Here is an 8,587-nt window from a genome sequence, read left to right as displayed (position 1 = left end):
AACGGCGTAATTCACCATGATTGATCGGAGCAAAGAACCGAATGGAAAACTTCCGGAGATTCCGCGAAGGGTTAAAGTTACCCAGTTTAATGTGGGGTTAAAGTTATCCAGTTTAGTGTGGGGTTAAAGTTATCCAGTTTAGTGTGGGGGTACAGTTATCCAGTTTAGTGTGGGGTTAAAGTTATCCAGTTTAGTGTGGGGTTAAAGTTACCCAGTTTAGTGTGGGGATACAGTTATCCAGTTTAGTGTGGGGTTAATGTTATCCAGTTTAGTGTGGGGTTAAAGTTACCCAGTTTAGTGTGGGGATACAGTTATCCAGTTTAGTGTGGGGTTATAGTTATCCAGTTTAGCGTGGGGTTATGTTTACCCAGTTTACTGTGGGGTTATGGTTACCCAGTTTAGTGTGGGGTTAAAGTTATCCACTTTAGTGTGGGGTTAAAGTTATCGAGTTTAGTGTGAGGTTATAAAGTTATCCAGTTTAGTGTGGGGTTAAAGTTATCCAGTTTAGTCTGGGGTTAAAGTTATCCAGTTTAGTGTGAGGTTAAAGTTATCCAGTTTAGTGTGGGGTTAAAGCTATCCAGTTTAGTGTGTGCACAGTAAGAAGTCTTACAACGCCAGGTTAAAGTCCAACAGGTTTGTTTCGATGTCACTAGCTTTCGGAGCGCTGCTCCTTCCTCAGGTGAATGAATAGGTAGGTTCCAGAAACATATATATAGACAGATTCAAAGATGCCAGACAATGCTTGGAATGCGAGCATTAGCAGGTGATTAAATCTTTACAGATCCAGAGATGGGGTAACCCCAGGTTAAAGAGGTGCGAGTTGTGTCAAACCAGGACAGTTGGTAGGATTTTGCAGGCCAGATGGTGGGGGATGAATGTAATGCGACATGAATCCCAGGTCCCGGTTGAGGCCGCACTCATGTGTGCGGAACTTGGCTATAAGCTTCTGCTCAGCGATTCTGCGTCTTCGCGCGTTCTGAAGGCCGCCTTGGAGAACGCTTACCCGGAGGTCAGAGGCTGAATGCCCTTGACTGCTGAAGTGTTCCCCGACTGGAAGGGAACATTCCTGCCTGGTGATTGTCGCGCGATGTCCGTTCATTCGTTGACGCAGCGTCTGCATGGTCTCGCCAATGTACCACGCTTCGGGACATCCTTTCCTGCAGCATATGAGATAGACAATGTTGGCCGAGTCGCATGAGTATGTACCGCGTACCTGGTGGGTGGTGTTCTCACGTGTCATGGTGGTATCCATGTCGATGATCTGGCACATCTTGCAGAGATTGCCATGGCAGGGTTGTGTGGTGTCGTGGTCACTGTTCTGAAGGCTGGGTAGTTTGCTGCAAACAATGGTTTGTTTGAGGTTGCACGGTTGTTTGAACGCAAGTAGTGGGGGGGTGGGGATGACCTTGGCAAGATGTTCATCTTCATCGATGACGTGTTGAAGGCTGTGAAGAAGATGTCGTAGTTTCTCCGCTCCGGGGAAGTACTGGACGACGAAGGGTATTCTGTCGGCTGTGTCCCATGTTTGTCTTCTGAGGAGGTCGGTGCGGTTTTTCGCTGTGCCGCGTTGGAACTGTCGATCGATGAGTCGAGCGCCATATCCCGTTCGTACGAGGGCACCTTTCAACGTCTGTAGATGTCTGTTACGCTCCTCCCTCGTCTGAGCAGATCCTGACTATACGGAGAGCTTGTCCATAGGGGATGGCTTCAGTTTAGTGTGTGTCTAAGGTTATCCAGTTTAGTGTGGGGATAAAGATTCCAGTTTAGTGTGGAGTTAAAGTTATCCAGCTAAGTGTGGGGTTAAAGTTATCCAGTTTAGTGTGGGGATAAAGTTATCCAGTTTAGTGTGGGGTTAATGTTATCCAGTTTAGTGTGGGGATAAAGTTATCCAGTTTAGTGTGGGGTTAAAGTTATCCAGTTTAGTGTGGGGTTAAAGTTATCCAGTTTAATGTGGGGATAAAGTTTCCAGTTTAGTGTGGGGTTAAAGTTATCCAGTTTAGTGTGGGGATAAAGTTTCCAGTTTAATGTGGGGTTAAAGTTATCCAGTTTAGTGTGGGGTTAAAGTTATCCAGTTTAATGTGGGGATAAAGTTTTCAGTTTAGTGTGGGGTTAAAGTTATCCAGTTTAGTGTGGGGTTAAAGTTATCCAGTTTAGTGTGGGGTTAAGGTTATCCAGTTTAGTGTGGGTATAATGTTATCCAGTTTAGTGTGGATGTTATCCAGTATAGTGTGGGGTTATAGTTACCCAGTTTAGTGTGGGGTTAAAGTTATCCAGTTTAGTATGAGGTTAAAGTTACCCAGTTTAGTGTGGGGTTAAAGATATCCAGTTTAGTGTGGGGTTAAAGTTATCCAGTTTAGTGTGGGGTTAAATTTATCCAGTTTAGCGTGGGGTTATAGTTATCCAGTTTAGTGTGGGGTTCAAGTTATCCAGTTTAGCGTGACGTTATGCAGTTTGGAGTGATGCTAAAGCTCTATAGTTTGGTGTGTCTCTAAAGTTATCCAGTTTAGTGTGGGGTTATAGTTATCCAGTTTAGTGTGGGGTTTAGTTACCCAGTTTAGTGTGGTGATAAAGTTATCCAGTTTAGTGTGGGGTTAAAGTTATCCAGTTTAGTGTGAGGTTATAGTTATCCAATTTAGTGTGGGGGTTAGTTACCCAGTTTAGTGTGGTGATAAAGTTATCCAGTTTAGTGTGAGGTTATAGTTATCCAGTTTAGTGTGGGGTTATAGTTATCCAATTTAGCGTGAGGTTATAGTTATCCAGTTTAGTGTGGGGTTAAAGTTATCCAGTTTAGTGTGGGGTAATAGTTATCCAGTTTAATGTGGGGTTATAGTTACCCAGTTTAGTGTGAGGTTAAAGTTATCCAGTTTAGTGTGGGGTTATAGTTATCCAGTTTAGTGTGGGGATAAAGTTATCCAGTTTAGTGTGGTGATAAAGTTATCCAGTTTAGTGTGGGGTTATAGTTATCCAATTTAGTGTGAGGTTATAGATATCCAGTTTAGTGTGGGGTTAAAGGTCTCCAGTTTAGTGTGGTGATAAAGTTATCCAGTTTAGTGTGGGGTTATAGTTATCCAGTTTAGTGTGGGGATAAAGTTATCCAGTTTAGTGTGGGGATAATGTTATCCAGTTTAGTGTGGATGTTATCCAGTATATTGTGGGGTTAAAGTTATCCAGTTTAGTGTGGGGTTAAAGTTATCCAGTTTAGTGTGGGGATAAAGTTATCCAGTTTAGTGTGCGGATAGAGTTATCCAGTTTAGTGTGGGGTTAAAGTTATCCAGTTTAGTGTGGGGATAAAGTTACCCAGTTTAGTGTGGGGTTAAAGTTATCCAGTTTAGTGTGGGGTTAACGTTACCCAGTTTAGTGTGGGGATAAAGACACCCAGTTTAGTGTGTGGTTAAAGTTATCCTGTTCAGTGTGGGGTTAAAGTTATCCAGTTTAGTGTGGGGATAAAGTTATCCAGTTTAGTGTGAGGTTAAAGTTACCCAGTTTAGTGTGAGGTTATAGTTACCCAGTTCAGTGTGGGGTTATAGTTATCCTGTTCAGTGTGGGGTTAAAGTTATCCAGTTTAGTGTGGGGATAAAGTTATCCAGTATAGTGTGCGTCTAAATTTATCCAGTTTAGTGTGGGGTTATAGTTATCCAGTTTAGTGTGAGGTTATAGTTACCCAGTTTAGTGTGGGGTTATAGTTATCCAGTTTAGTGTGGGGTTCAAGTTATCCAGTTTAGCGTGAAGTTATGCAGTTTGGAGTGATGCTAAAGCTTTATAGTTTGGTGTGTCTCTAAAGTTATCCAGTTTAGTGTGGGGTTATAGTTATCCAGTTTAGTGTGGAGTTTAGTTACCCAGTTTAGTGTGGTGATAAAGTTATCCAGTTTAGTGTGGGGTTAAAATTATCCCGTTTAGTGTGGGGTTATAGTTACCCAGTTTAGTGTGGGGTTATAGTTATCCAGTTTAGTGTGGGGTTTAGTTACCCAGTTTAGTGTGGTGATAAAGTTATCCAGTTTAGTGTGGGGTTAAAGTTATCCAGTTTAGTGTGAGGTTATAGTTATCCAATTTAGTGTGGGGTTAAAGTTATCCAATTTAGTGTGGGGTTATAGTTATCCAGTTTAGTGTGGGGATAAAGTTATCCAGTTTAGTGTGGGGTTATAGTTATCCAATTTAGTGTGGGGTTTAGTTACCCAGTTTAGTGTGGGGTTATAGTTATCCAGTTTAGTGTGGGGTTTAGTTACCCAGTTTAGTGTGGTGATAAAGTTATCCAGTTTAGTGTGGGGTTATAGTTACCCAGTTTAGTGTGGGGTTAAAGTTATCCTGTTTAGTGTGGGGTTATAGTTACCCAGTTTAGTGTGAGGTTAAAGTTACCCAGTTTAGTGTGAAGTTATGCAGTTTGGAGTGATGCTAAAGCTCTATAGTTTGGTGTGTCTCTAAAGGTATCCAGTTTATTTGCAGAAATCTGTTGAACTCATGTGACCTCAGGGCTGTAACGTGCCTAATCTCAAGATTGGATGCTGGTCCTCCAACTTTGGACTGTGATTTCTGCTCCATCTTTCGCCTTCATATCCCATGTATTTTGGTCGGAATGCAAAAACCCTCCTTCCCTCTTCTCTGTCCCCCTGCACCTGGTCATCTGTCTCTTTCTCTTCAGATCGCTGCAACACGTTGATGGAATCTTCCCAACTACAGTATAGAATAGGTTTTCCCTCTCTCCCCGTTCTGACGAGATGCCCATCGAACGTGACACGTTATCTCTCTGTCTCTCTCTCTCTCTCCTGACGGATGTTGCCAGACTTGCCCAGATTTTATAGAATTCTCTGTTTGTTTTGGATAGCTGGATCCTGCAGTATTTTGCTTGTTTGAATACCACTGCACTTGTTGAAATGACCTTTTTGAAATGTCTACAATGTTCTTTTGATTGTACTGAGGCGCCTCGGAATGCCTCGTGATTTTATAGAAGATTTGAAAGACCATCACACTTTGTGTGTCGGCCATTTTGAAATGCTCTTCAATGTTGATGCGACCATCAATTCACTCGAGACAGAGAATAGAAGTGAACAGAGGCTTTAATCAACTAGAACAGTACCTGCCTGCGACTGCTCCGATATGAGAGCTGCCTACAAGGCAGCTGCTCTTTATACCTCCCCTCAAGGGGGTGGAGCCAGGGGCGGAGCCCACAAGGGCGCCAACATGATACAATCAGTGTAGTACAGCACAATGGGCCATAGGTGGAGCCCACATGGGCACAGCGTGATACAATGTCGTACAGTGGTGAATGGTTACTACAATACGTTCACCACAAATGTCCCCTCAGGTATTTTAGGAACAAAGTGTACTTTTGCAAAAAAGAACGTTTTTCTTGCTTCCTTCCAATAGTTGGGAATTGTTGTAGAATCTAAGGAGTTCTGGAAGATGGAAAGCAGAGCGCCTACTCTCTCTAACACATCTATTTCTTTCAGAAAACTTTGATTGTAGATTATCAGGTCCTGGGGATTGATCATCACTTAATCCTATTAATTTCTCCAGTACTTGCTACTTATTTCACATGATAATTAACTTTAACAACATTTACAACCGGTTCTGGCATCTATTGCTAGTCTACAATCAAGTTCTCCTTCAGGTCCCAGGCCCTCGAGAGTGTTTTGGGGACCGTGGTTTCCCATTAGGTTGGCCCATGATGTGCCTGACTAAGTACTGCAGTGGTTTTGTAGAAACACAGAATATAGGAGCAGGAGGAGGCCATTCAGCCCCTCACCCTTCTCCAAATTGATTATGATCTTGATCATTTAACTCAACAGCCTTGATCGCTGAGACCACTGGTTTTCAATCCTCAAGCCAATGGGAAGATTCTCTATTCACTCTGTCCAGACCCCTCATTGATTTCGAACATCTCAATCCAATCTCCTCTCCGCCCTCTCTCGTCTCGGAGGAGAACAACCCACGCCTCTCCAATCTATCTGCGTAACAGAACTACTCTTATCCCTGGAACCTATTCTCATAAATCTTTCCTGCACCCCTCTCTAAAGTGCCCACCTCCCTTTCTCAAATGCAGTGCCTGAGTTTGGACACAGTGTTCCAGTTGAGAATGAACGCCTATTGGTATTGTGTGCAGGCATATCATCAAATGAATTCAGAACAGGAGTAGGCCATCTGGCCCCTCGAGCCTGCTCCGCCATTCAATGCGATCATGGCTGATCTTTTGTGGACTCAGCTCCACTTTCCCACCCGAACACCAGCAGGGGCAGCACGGTAGCCTTGTGGATAGCACAATTGCTTCACAGCACCAGGGTCCCAGGTTCGATTCCGGCTTGGGTCACTGTCTGTGCGGAGTCTGCACATCCTCCCCGTGTGTGCGTGGGTTTCCTCCGGGTGCTCCGGTTTCCTCCCACAGTCCAAAGATGTGCGGGTTAGGTGGATTGGCCATGCTAAATTGCCCTTAGTGTCCAAAATTGCCCTTAGTGTCCAAAATTGCCCTTAGTGTTGGGTGGGGTTACTGGGTTATGGGGATAGGGTGGCGGTGTTGACCTTGGGTAGGGTGCTCTTTCCAAGAGCCGGTGCAGACCCGATGGGCCGAATGGCCTCCTTCTGCACTGTAAATTCTATGATAACCCTTTATTCCTTTATTCTTCAAAAAACTATCTATCTTAAAAACATTTAATGAAGGAGCCTCACTGGGCAGGGAATTCCAGAGGATCAAACCCTTTGGGTGGAGAAGTTCCTCCTAAGCTCAGCGATAAATCTACTTCCCCTTATTTTGAGGCTATTCCCTTAGTTCTGCTTTCACCCGCCAGTGGAAACAACCTGCCCGCATCTATCCTATCTATCCCCTTCATAATTTTATGTTTCTATAAGATCCCCCCCGTATCGTTCTAAATTCCAACGAGTACAGTCCCTGGGACTCTTCCCAGAGGCTTCCTCCACTTTCAATAATGGCTAACTTTATGGAATTTTATTGCTAGGCCATTTTCCACATCTTGTCCACCTATCCTTTACAGAACTTAGAACAAACAAAGGACAAAGAAAAGTACAGCACAGGAACAGGCCCTTCGGCCCTCCAAGCCTGTGCTGACCATGCTGCCCGTCTAAACTAAAATCTTCTACACTTCCTGGGTCCGTGTCCCTCTATTCCCATCCTATTCATGTATTTGTCAAGATGCCCCTTAAACGTCACTATCGTCCCTGCTTCCACCACCTCCTCCGTGGAAGCAGGGACGATAGTCTTCTTACAAAAGAACACAAGATCATAACAAATAGGAGCAGGAGTGGGCCATTCGGCCCCTCGAGCCTGCTCCACCATTCAATAAGATCATGGCTGAGCGAACTGTGACTTCAACTCCACTTTCAATTTTAAAAATCTGTCTGACTCAGCCTGGGATGCGTTCACTGACCCAATTCCCACTGCTCTCTGTGAGAGAGAATTCCAAACACTAATACCTCCCACCCAGCCTGAGAGTAGAAATTCCTCCTCGCCTCCGTCTCAAATGGGGGACCTCCTACTTTAAAACTGTGCCCCCAGTTCCAGATTCCCCCCACGACAGGTAACAGCCTCTCAGCATTTACCCTGTCAAGTCCCTCAGTGTCTTATGTTTCAGTAAGATAAATGAGATAGGCTACATGGGATACTTCACTTGATTAAAAAAAACTTAATTAGGTTCAGGTAAAGACTTGTAGTCATTTGATAGTACGGAATCTGAGTGGCGCTGGAAAACTCAGAGTCTACTTGCCAACCAGTCAGGACTCTCTTCCCATGAAGTGTAAATTGTTGTTTGTTTTACATTTAGTATTGCAGATGCAAGCATTCTGATGAGTGCAAGGCAAAAAACTTCAACATGATTTGTCTTTTTCAGCGATAGTGTCTTTACGTCAAGGAATCATTTCTTTTCTGAAGCACATGATTTGCCGTAAGATTGGAAATGCATATACAGAAGTTGCAATACCCCAGCTATGTGATAATGACCAGATGATCTGTTTTTGTGGAGTTGATTGATTGAGCCTCCCCAGTGGAAAGACAGCACCTCAGCCAATGCAGCACTCACTGGGGCCTCAGTTTAACATCTCCTCCCAGGGAAGGCGCCACTGACAGTGCAGCCCTCTGTACCCCAGTGGGAATGTCAATTTGGATTTTTGTTTTCAATGCTCAAGACACCTGGAGTGGAGGCCAGACCGGGTGAGCAAGGCAGATTTCCTTCCCTACATGGAACATACAGTGCAGAAGGAGGCCATTCGGCCCATCGAGTCTGCACCAACCTACTTAAGCCCTCACTTCCACCCTATCCACGTAACCCAATAACCCCTCCTAACCGATTTGGACACTAAGGGCAATTTATCAAGGCCAATCCACCTAACCTGCACGTCTTTGGACTGTGGGAGGAAACCGGAGCATCCGGAGGAAACCCACGCAGACACGGGGGAACGTGCAGACTCCGCACGGACAGTGACCCCGCGGGGAATCGAACCCGGCACCCTGGCGCTGTGAAGCCACAGTGCTAGCCGCTTGTGCTACCATGCATGGACATTAGCGAATCAGATAGGTGTTTCCCAGTCACCGTTACTAAAACTTTTTTATTTCAATTGAATTTAAACTCCACCAGCAACCTTGGTG

The sequence above is a fragment of the Scyliorhinus torazame genome, chromosome 31 (assembly GCF_047496885.1).
Source record: "Scyliorhinus torazame isolate Kashiwa2021f chromosome 31, sScyTor2.1, whole genome shotgun sequence".
Lineage (NCBI taxonomy): Eukaryota > Metazoa > Chordata > Chondrichthyes > Carcharhiniformes > Scyliorhinidae > Scyliorhinus > Scyliorhinus torazame.
This window is presented reverse-complemented; position numbering follows the sequence as displayed.